At 35.6% G+C, this 12,170-nt stretch overlaps 1 long non-coding RNA gene across 1 annotated transcript in view; it reads right to left on the minus strand.

The window, feature by feature from the left end:
• Positions 1-7,151: 7,151 nt before the first annotated feature.
• LOC129249804 (uncharacterized) overlaps positions 7,152-12,170 on the minus strand; it is a 38,133-nt gene continuing 33,114 nt past the window's right edge. The window contains exon 3 of the long non-coding RNA XR_008582731.1: positions 7,152-7,559. This is a non-coding gene — a long non-coding RNA (uncharacterized LOC129249804). The remainder of the gene's footprint in view (positions 7,560-12,170) is intronic.

A 12,170-nucleotide genomic window follows, 5' to 3' on the forward strand; every position in this document is an offset into this window, starting at 1 on the left:
CGTTGGCTGGGTCATGTCGTCCGAATGGATACAAACGCTCCGGCTTTGAAAGTATTCGATGCGGTATCAGCTGGTGGTAGCAGAGGAAGAGGAAGGCCTCCACTGCGTTGGAAAGATCAGGTGGAGAAGGACTTGGCTTTACTTGGTGTGTCCAATTGGCGCCGGTTAGCACGAGAAAGAAACGACTGGCGCGCTTTGTTAAGCTCGGCCAAAATCGCGTAAGCGGTTATCGCGTCAATTAAGAAGAAGAAGAAGATACTTCTTAAGGCACACGTTCTCCTTAAAATGAATTACTCTATTACTTTCCGTTTTTTCACTTACAAGTTCAACTTACAACCCTCAGCACACACCTCAGCTATATATGAACATGTGTTTAAGGGGTAACACCACTGTACACGCGTAAAATAAACACGATTTTTAAAGAATTTTTTGTATAGAAGGAAAGGGAAAACAATCATTCTGATTTGGGAAGTTATTACTTATATACTAAAATACAAAACTACAAAGTTTGATCGAAAAATTTTACAGAATGGCGGCATTGGAGACATTTTTGTAATGTGGTTTCTCTTGAAGGAGCTCCGCGGCACGCAGCACAGAGGGTGCAAATTTTAATCTGGAACAAAGAAACATTTTTTTTCTTAATCTAGATAAGAATAGCTAAAGAAACACGTAGGGGATTTAAAAATATTTATTTTTGTGGAATTAGCAAGCATTTGAAGGAAAAAACTCTATTTTGGACTAAAAAAACGGCACTTAAATAATTATAACAATCGTTTAAATTAATCTATCGAAAATCCCCTACGCTCTTCTCTTAAGAAGGTTATTATATAGACGTAGTGAAAAACCTGATTAAAAATATTTAAAATTGTTTGAGTTATGCTGCGTGCCAATTTCAGAAAACGTGTTTTTGAGAAAAACGCGTTTAAAGTTTGGAAATTTGGAGAAGTCGTTAGGTAGCAGTCACTAACGCTTGGTTAAAAGCTTTAAATATTTATGAAATAAACTTCGGTAACGTATACAACTTTTTGTTCTGTATTTCAAAAGGTTCAAAGAATTTTTTAAGCTTATAAAAAAAAATCAATTTTTTGAAATTTCTACAGTGGTGTTACCCTTTAATAACTATTGTAACTTCTAGATTTGGCAGCTCGTATCTTCTGGCGAGTTCTGTTGTCGGCATCAAAGCTAATTCATGTTTTCGTTCGGTTCGCGAAGTTTCACCGTTCGAAATAATATATAGGGGTTTTCAGTAAGAGCGCTTCAACTTGTGAACTTTTTCGAATAAAATACAAACGGTTTGACTTTTTTAACTAATTTTTTTTTTATTATCGAGTTTGAACATACACATTTAAGTATGAAATTCGTTTTCTTTTGCATGACCGCGTGCACGTTTTACGAAGTCCAATCGTTGAACCCAATTTTCGACCACTCTTTTGCATAAATCGGGCGAAATTCCAGCAATTTCGCGTTCAATATTGGCTCTGAGCTCACAAATCGTCGCCGGCTTGTTACTGTAGACCAATGACTTCACATAACCCCAAAACGGGACGGCTTGTTAAATGGACCGTAAAATGGCCGTAATGCTCTTAAAGTAGCAGCAACAGAACGATTATTTTCATAAAAAATTTGCACGATTTGCAATCGTTGCTCAAGTGTGTAGCGTTCCATGATGAAATGTATACTAATGAAGTTTACAAATGACAAGCGAAAAATAAAAAATATTGCGTCGTTCGCCCTCCCTATCGGAAAAAAGTTGAAGCGCCCCTATTGAATAACCCTATACTTTGTCTATGGCAATCAAAATATGATTACTCCATGTCAAAAGAACAGTTTGCCCCATATAAGAATGTAAATTAGATATTGCACACATCAAGGTGCTTCAGACACCACTGGACATATACCGCAGACAGATTAGGAGCATTAACCATTTTCTTTTAGGTACTGTCAGAATCAAGTTTTGGTAGTTGGGAATTGCAGGGCAACACTTACATCAACATTTTGCATACGATTACCAAGTCCAACGTGCGCGCAGCGCAGCAGCTCCATTCTGGTAACGTCGCCTACTGCAGCACTCCCTCTAGCCACCTTGAACCAATTCGATGGTCGATCATGGCATAGTCGATATTAATGATAATACCGTTTAGGCCGTTACAGGAATTTTTGTTTACTTACCTTTGAAGATGGGAATCACATTAATGGATCTAACTTTAAAAACCATGTTGGCATTTTGAAGAAATTACCAGGTTCAGCGATGACGCTGCTCGTCAATATCACCAATCATCAATGGATATTGAGTCTTCCATTCTTTGGAAGTATAGAAAACCTGCGTTCTGTTGGGGAAATTGAATTGAAGCATTGGCATCTAATTGTCTGTTACGCTACCTAAGGATAAAAAAAAAACGCCAATGCCGCGATCTTCTGAATGTCATTGATAGCTTCAAGGCGCCCGAGGACGGCCTTCATTTAGAAGGCGAGGAGTTAACTCTTTGTCAACAAAAGTCCGTGCTTGGCCTGAGTCAGAGAATTTCCGTGATCACGCTGCAGGTAAGGCACAGCACTAGCAGTAATCTGCTTACATTGGCATCTAATTGTCTGTTACGCTACCTAAGGATAAAAAAAAAACGCCAATGCCGCGACCTTCTGAATGTCATTGATAGCTTCAAGGCGCCCGAGGACGGCCTTCATTTAGAAGGCGAGGAGTTAACTCTTTGTCAACAAAAGTCCGTGCTTGGCCTGAGTCAGCGAATTTCCGTGATCACGCTGCAGGTAAGGCACAGCACTAGCAGTAATCTGCTAGTCACGTAGGTGTCTGTGGCGCAGTGGTCTGAGGCAAAAGGTTCAGGTGACTTCTTTAAGCTAAACTTTAGAAATTAAGTTTTAGTTTGTAGACAAGAAATCATCTGGCACTGTCAACAGATGTCAGATTAATAAAGTAATAACGTATAAAGTATTATATCGTCGTGTTTATTTATATACACTAGTGATACATACGAGTACATAAGTGACATGAATTAAAAGCGACTCAAATTGATAATATACAAGACTTTACCCTATTTCAGAAAAGTTTTGGCACTGAATTTTCCTTTACAGTACTTTTACTGTTTTTCATGCAATGTTTTTCACTTATTTAGTATGGAAAATACGATTTTTAGTATTATAAAAGCTCTATGAATTGAAATATCGAACTATGTATAAAATGTAAAATAAAACTCAAAAAATGTTCATTAAGATTTCGAACTTATCACTGCGAATATAACAAATTTTCTTCTGGTATTCAATTTTATAATTCATTTTCTTTGATGTAGTATAATCAAAATTTTTGTACCAAATTAATGAACATTACAAATACTGTAAAGAAAAACTTACTGTGCCACAATCTTTTTTGACTGACTGTATGTATGTATTATATAGTATAAGCAGAGAATGTTAATGCAATGAGAAGGTGCAAATGTTACTGTAAGCTTTTTTTAGTACAATTGAGATCTGAAAGATTTGTAATAAGGTCATTTAGCACACCGAGTTTATAGACACCTCACTGACTTTTGCCCACACAAAAATTAGAAACACCACACATCTTTCACCTCAACACACAACACATTTCTCACCTCGACATTAAACCAATTAAATTTGTACTATTTTCGTATTTTTGAAATAATAAGCGAATACGTAAAATTTATTACATAATTTTTTTTTTCAATTACATTAAAAAAAAAAAAAACGATTTTAAAAAATAAAATTTATAAAAAAAAGTTTGCACCGGGAATTGAACTCGAGTCTAACATGTGGCGAGGAAAAATAGGCGGCGCGTTTATTTCTTCGACTGCTTATTTTTTTACCACCTTGTTACTTTTGAAATGATAAGCGGATACATAAAATTTATTAAAAATTTTTTTACGATTACATTAAAAAAAAAAATTTAAAACGAAAAAAAAAAATTTGCACCGAGAATTGATGCCGAGTCACGTGGGGAGGATAAATACATTAAACTAATTAAATTTTTACTATTTTCGTATTTTTTGAAATAATAAGCGAATACGTAAAATTTATTACATAATTTTTTTTAATTACATAAAAAAAAACGAATTTAAAAAAAAAAAATTAATAAAAAAAGGTTTGCACTGGGAATTGAAATCGAGTCTAACATGTGGCGAGGAAAAATAGGCGGTGCATTTATTTCTTCCACTGCTTATTTTTTTACCATTTTGTTACTTTTGAAATGATAAGCGGATACATAAAATTTATTAAAAATTTTTTACGATTACATTAGAAAAAACACATTAAAAAAAAAAAAAAAAAAAATTGGCGCCGAGAATTGATGCCGAGTCATATGGGGAGGATAAATACGCAGTGCGTTTATTTCTGCGCCTGCGTTGTGAACCAAGGTTTTGTGCATGCGCGCGACGCGAATTAATTTTAATAAAGTTCTGAAAGTAATTCATGGAGTTTTTCATTACATACATTCATAAATGAACGTATACTCTATATGTATATAAATGATGGTATATGACAATATACATACATAATATGTATGTACATGTCAATAGAAGGTATTTGCATTAAGAAATAAAAACGGTTTAAGATAAATCAACATTTATTTTATATTGTATGTCAATTTATAGTTTATGTATTCGACAGCATTTACATACATATGTAGGTATGTACATTTGTATATGAAAAACAATAATGCACAAGCGCAAGAACATCATCTTCCTTTCATACATATGTACATATGCATGTATGCCCAAATAACCTTGACTTATGTATGTACACAAGTCACAGCACATCACATTCTTACAAGACAAATACACATACGCACTAGCGAGTTTCTTCCTAACAAGTGCAAAAACAATTCTGCTCTATGTATGTATTATGTCCTAGCATATATACATACATACATATATACCTACTTGCCTTCTAAACTTCCTACAAAATAATTGTATTCATATGTTACTACATCCATGCACGTTCATACATTCATTCAAATGTATATGCGCGAGCACAGCGCTCCCTTCTTGCTTCCGTGTACTTTTGTCTTTCACCAGTCGATATTCCTAATATTGTACTTACAAAAACACGATATGTACTTTGATAGACGCAAAAGCAACAGCAAGCGCAACGCCATGGCCGCTTTGCCACCGCACATTCTAAAATGTTCTAGAACACAACAAAAACACATACCTCACATGCGCATGTCGCCCAAAGCTAAATGCTAAGCCTAGCGACTACAAAAACAAAATACATTCGTAGACGCAGTCGCAGCGGCCATGATTCTATCAGCGACGGCGCTGAACAATTTAGAACAAAACAAAAAGTTCATTCATAAGTTAGAGCTCATATTTCAATTTCATTCATAAAACGAGCCGCCCATATGCCAATTTTCGCGACCATTCGAAAATAGTCAATATTGGAATATTTCGCGTGGAATTATTTGCCAATATTTGATAAATCTTAAATTTTTGTCATGTCGAGTGGCCGCGGCTCCGTATGCACCCTTATATGTATGTAAATATGTCTTCTAACTGTGCGACAGTCGCGAGTTAATGCGACTTCCAGCGAATCACACATTGCTGTCCGCAAAGCCGCATATATGTACTTATGATCAGAAAGTACCGGGAATGTTTAAATTAAACAAAACAGAGTTAAATTTAAGGAAAATTTATATTATCTCCTTCAAAATATGACCCGTCTGAAGGAACACACATCTGCCAATGCTTAACCCAGTCCTCCAAACACTCCCGGCAGGCCGGTTTGTATTCTCTTTGATCAGTGCGATGGCGCGTTATCACCATGCAAAATCTGAGAATTGTTTGCTCACATTTCCGGCGGTTTGCAACACACAGCATCTCTCTAAGGTTTCAAAACGGATAAATAATATTCTCTATTGACTGTCTGGCCCGATGGAAGGTACTCATGGTGGACTATGCCTTGGCAATCGAAGGAAGCAGTCAACATCACCTTCCCGGTTCTTTTTGCTCATAGGGTATACATATCCCATGTGTCAAGTGTGCGCAGAAGCTTGTGTTCTGGGTTTGTTAGAATGGTGGTAGTTTGTACATATATTTAAACACATATGTGAGTATGCGCGTTAGGCTTCCTGGATGGATATTAGAATATTTTCTCATCAATATGTGTATGTAAGTAGTTCAGATTTGACTGAAGAAATTAAATATAGGACTGCATATTCATATGATTGACTTTATGGCTGTTTTACATATAAATCAATTCAAATGAATAATGTTATATAGAAAATAAATTTCTAAATAACTGGTATTAGAAAAACCTGAATACACTATTTTAAATCAATTTCAATTAAACCAACCATATACAACACGTCTTTCACGATTGCGCTAATCTACAATTATTAATGATCTTTTCTAAATCACTCATTTATTCGATTCGCAGTTTTATATGTACATATTCTGCGTTAGTTGAAAGTTTGTATGCGTAATTATATGAATATGCATGTGTGTATGCGCGTTTGGCTTTCTGGACGGATATTAGAATGATATTTTCTCATCAATATAATTTGGATTTGATGAAATAGATTATAGACATATGTACATATTTTCTGTTTTGATTGATTTATATAAAAATCAGGTCATATCCAGTATGAACTATTTTATACCGAAAAGAAATTTCCATTTATAAAATACAAAAAAAAAAACAGTATTTTAAAGAAATTTTAATTAAAATAAACTCAAAAATTTTACCAAACTTTCCTGGTTTGAATTGTAAAAAAAAAAATGTGCAAGAAAAAAAATATGAGTTCAGGACTTGAACCTGAATTAAATACGTGCAAAAACACAAAAGGAATAACTCCGCCGACTTTAGCTTCTGCACCACAAACTAACTACCGCGCGGCCTTCTTAATCGCAAATTTATTCGCTTCGATTTCCTTAGTAGTGTGCCGAAAAATCTTATGAATGTCCTCAGTAGTATGGTAAACGCAGAAAATATCTGAATTCTTGGCCTAGCGTGGTAAGTAAATATAGAAACCCTCCACTCGCGTCACTCGCGTGGTAAATATCTGCAATTCCGACCTCTTCAGGAAAGTTGAATTTGAAATGACCTTATTATGAATCTATAAATTAGAACTCGAAAAAAGCTCTTTTAACATTTGCTCCTTCTCATTGCATTAACATTCTCTGGTATAAGTATTTACTTTTTTTAACATAACAGCGAATCCTCCATCAGACATTGCACAGTACAAAGTATCTTATTAAAGCATGTCTGGCGACGATGTGTTTCTCTCTTTAAACTAAGTAGCTTTTCTCAAAACTTCTTTTTTAGTTATGTAAGAACACTATATTTTGTATTTCTTTCATTCTTTCATATGAAGTTTCTTCGGCTGAGGGATGCAGCGTCAAGTTCTCCTAAAGAGTGCTGAAAGCTTCATTGCTGGGCTTACTCATTTTGACAACTTTATTAATTGTTTCGTCGAACTCGTCAGTATTTATATTACCGTTTCTTTTTTGACCTCTTTGCGGCATAGTGCAGCTGATGTCAGAATCAAACGACTTCAAAGTTGATGCGTCCTCTCCAAAAGTTTGCTCATTTACGATCTTGTGAAAGAGAAATTTCGGTAAATACTTATATGTATATGTATATCAATAATACACACAGGATTAGTTTAATATATTTCTAATGCTACATTTTTGCATTAATTTTTTCACAATTATTTCTATATGTTTAGTGGGTTCTGTCACTTGTAATTGAAAATTGTGCTGAATCTGAGATTTGTTCACAGAAAGCTCCTTCTATAAAAACTTTTCCATTCATTCATAAAAAAAGTATACCAATTATATAATTTTAAGAGCCGTTTTTTGGCTTATGTCATATGTTATTAACAACATTTTTTAAATATTTCCACATTAAACGACTATCATATTTATTTGTTTCAACCTTGTGCTCCATATACTGAATTTTTTTATTAGTTTCGACTAATTGTCTGTAATACTATTTATTCCTAATTTTAATTTAAATTTGATTTTTAGTATGGTAGTTAACTGTTTCATTATGGACATCAGACAACTGCTAGTGTGTTCCTGCATAACATCAGGTTTCCGGGGCTGTATCCATCTCAGGAAGCTAGTTCTGACACTCTAGTAATTGGGCTTTGTTTTTTTATGTTGCACCGGAACAATATAGTTTCATGATCTGCTATTCTTTATTCCTCTACTTTTGTCACATACAACTTCATCTGTATTCGAGTATAGTAAGTCGATCAATGTTTCAGTGTGCTCAGTAACCCGTGTATTAAAATTTATTAGTTGTTTCATTGCCTGCTCTCTTTAAGTTTCTTACTATATGTCGAAATTATGTTAAGGTTTATATCGTCGCCAATAATAATAGTATTTACCAAGTTGTCGCATATTTCCGACAAAATTGTGAGTCATAGATCATCCCGATTTTCCATTTGGATTTGCAATTTTTCAGCTGAATAACTAAGCACCATATATTTTGATCTATAGATTTATTAAATATTGTTTTAAAGTATAGTGTGCGTCGCATGACCATAATTACTCCGCATATCTACTGTATGAATCGCACCTTACTAACTGATACGTTGGGAGCTTTGTTTATTTCACCTGTTGCACATGTTTCAGAGCATAGCACTACTTCTATCCGGGTCATATTACTGTAATACTATTTATATTAAGATATATGCACTTTAAATTACTGTGTTGCCCTCTGTTTGATTTTAGTTGCTTACAGCCTACCCTTTGCTTTTGAAGCTTAAGTCGTCCAATGTAGACCGGACACACCCGACCAAATGCATTGTGTTCGGTGTCAAGATTCAGCCCTAAATCTTTGTTAGTATCACAACAGTTACAACAAATTTGATTTGGATCACTTTCAGTGCAGCTCTCTGATTTGTGTTCCCCCATACATTCCATACACACATTCCACTGTAGGAAAAGCTCAATTCCAAGATGAATGTAGTAGCGGTGTTTATTGACCTTAAAAGAGCCTTCGAAACAATTGACCGGAAAATAATGTTAACAAAATTGGAGTATATTGGTATAGAGACCACTGGTCTTGAATGGTTCCGTAGTTTCTTGTGAGAACGGAAGCAACAAACGCTTATTGATTAATCTATATCAAAAAAGGTAGGAGTCGAAATTCGTTTACCACAGGGGTCGGTCCTAGCTCTCATACTTTTTAATGTTAATATTAATGATATAAATACAACTTTGGAAGATTGCAAGGTAAAACTATTTGTTGACGATACTCTTTTAACAGTCAGCTATGATTCTTTCTAGAGCAATAAGTGCTAGCTTCGGGAACCACAGCTTACAAATAAAAAATGAGAGAATTGAAGAAGTAAAAGTCATTAAATATCTTGGAATTTAAATTGATAATAAGTTCAAATTTGAGGAGCATGTTGAATATACAGTTAATAAGATTGCGAAAAAAATTGGGTTCGTGAAAAGATAATGCAAGTACATAGGAAAGAGGTATACAAGTTTGGTTTATAGATCAATAGTTGAGCCGCAGTTTATATGTATACTGTCCAACGATTTTTTTTCATGGCTAGCGACACACAAGTTGAGAAACTCCAAAAAATGCAAAACAGTGCTATGCGATTCATTTTGGATAAGCGTTATGATACACCCATACAAGAAATGATCAGAGACTTGAATTGGCAGAGCGTGAAACAGCAAAGTACAGAAGTTGATTAGAAAAATATATTCTATAAAGGATTAAAATGTTTTAACGAGATACCAACTCAAATAAAAAATTCTGTTCACATGAACACTTTCAAGAGGCTGCTATTTAATCACTGTAAAACGTTGCCGATTAGAATGAAACTAGACCCTTCCTTTCCAAGCAGTGGGAATCTGCATTACAGTAACTATGTTAAACTATAAATTACGCTGTAAAAATTTGTAAATTTTAAACTATAATTGGTTTTATTGAACACATGTATCTATATAGGAATATTATTATTGTACTATTTGTCATATAATCATATAGTTGTATAAATTTGGTCTTAAGACCGTAATAAATAAAAAAATAAAAATAAACCACTGCCGAAGCGTCTGATATCATGGTAAAGAAAGCATTTTACATTCTTCTCAACAAAGCTTTATCCTTAACACACAAAGGTGACATATTATATTTATCACAATGGTCAAGCTAGTAATGACATCACGAATATGAAAGCAGGAATGGGCAGGCATGGTATCGGGCAGATTAACTAAATATGGCAACCCTTTTGTTGAGATGTGCACGGCCCTCACTAGAGGGTGCATAAAATTCATTATAGCCCCGGAACACGTAGCCGAAAACCCAATTGACTACACAGGTAGATGTAGATATGCGTAACAAAAAAGGAGCAGATGTTTTCAGTGATCATCATATAATCATAGCATTGTTGCGTATTAAGTTGGCTGCAATCAAGAAACAGCAGTCAACAAAAGGTTAAGGCAAAAAGCCTACCAAAACCGTACATGCTTAAATTGCACTCAAACGCTTCAAAAACGTCGTTGTGTAAACGAAACAAATTTTTCTCGACACTGCCGAAAACTCTATAGGATATATAATAAATAAACGTTAACCTGGCAGGCTAGACCGTAACGTGAAACTTAGTGCCAGGCGCAACAAGGAATGTTGGGCAGATAACATAACCAAAGAAACACAGCCGCGGCCGACACAAACTGTACAAGAGATCTATACCAAGCAGCAAAATGACTAACAAGTGGCGCAAAGTCCAAACCGAGAGAAAACGATAACGGCATGCCCTCTACGGATGCTCAGCTCCAGCTTTGGACTGACCTCTATAACAAGTAGTTGGAAACACACTAAGATGAGTCCGAACCAATATGTGACTGTGCTGCCCAAGTGATTTCCAAGTAATTGAGAAATCTGCGGTGCAATAAAATGCTTAAAAAACCAAAAATCTCCTGGGGTGATTATATTGCCTCAGAAATACTGCACGCTAACAAAATCTAAGCGCATATTCTGAAAAAGTAGTTAGCCGGTGTGTTAATGCCGAAAAAACAAGCTAGATTCTGCCCACAGAGTTCATGTGTGCACTACGGTAGAGTAACAATCGGTAGAGTAGAAATATTCTCTTTATATGGTATTTATTGACACATTCGACTCCTTAGACCACAATCCATTTGGAAAGCGGTTTCCTGCAAAGAGATACCAAAGAAGTTGATATCGCTCAGGCAACTTGTTGCATTCTTCATGAAAACCAACCTGGCGCTAAGATAATGGTCAAATGCGGGGCCAGATACGGCTGCATTCTGTTGCCATTCATTTCCAACGCAGTGTTGGACACTGTGCTGCTTAAAGCCACTACAGAAAAAATAGGTATCCCATGGCGTTTAACTGAACGACTCAAAAATTTAACGATAGGACGATGCAGATATGAAAAGAAAGATTGAGCTCACTTCTAATCTTGTAACGAAAGTAGGATTCAGGACAAGAGTTAATTACAATAAGTCGTTGGAATATGTGGATCTTTTTTTCTTATCTCGGCAGCTTCCTTGACAAATGTGGACGCATTATTTCCCGTCACAAAAAACTCAAAATCTTTGGCATACCAAAAATACAGGTCTTTGTCAATAAATGCAAACTAACTAATCAACTTCAGGAGGACGAGCTTCACTTTCCTATATACTTACCGGTAAAATTGACCCTAGTCTTCGACGCTGCTGCACGAACTAAGGGCTGCTCTCGAAACTTCACGTTGTTGAGTGGTCCTGACCACGATTAATCTCTGACAGCTATCCTTATGAAATTTCGCAAACGATGGATCGGAGTGTGTGCGGATATCATCGAAATATTTCACCAGGTGAAAATGCGTGAATATGATCAAGTAGCACAAAAATTTCTTTCGAGAGAAAACCTAGTAGAGCATAGTAGGTGCATGTTGGTCTCCTTGCTGCGGGGATAGGGCTTAAACGGAGGTTAAATTCCATTTAGAAATTAAACCTCACCATGAACTAAGAGGGAAGCTCCGTATAGGGATTGGCGAACCACCCATTCGCGAAAAGGCGCGTGTACTGTTCGTCCAATCACTTATATGGCGAGTACCGTACCAACATATTAGCAAGTCAAGGTATTCTTGGAATCGTGCCGAGGGCTGAATGGTGCAGGGAATTGAAACATGTGCATCGCGAACAGAGTTTCCGTTTCGAATACCTGGCCGCCTTCGAGAG

This window comes from Anastrepha obliqua, chromosome 6, assembly GCF_027943255.1.
Source record: "Anastrepha obliqua isolate idAnaObli1 chromosome 6, idAnaObli1_1.0, whole genome shotgun sequence".
In the NCBI taxonomy this organism is placed as follows: Eukaryota; Metazoa; Arthropoda; class Insecta; order Diptera; family Tephritidae; genus Anastrepha; species Anastrepha obliqua.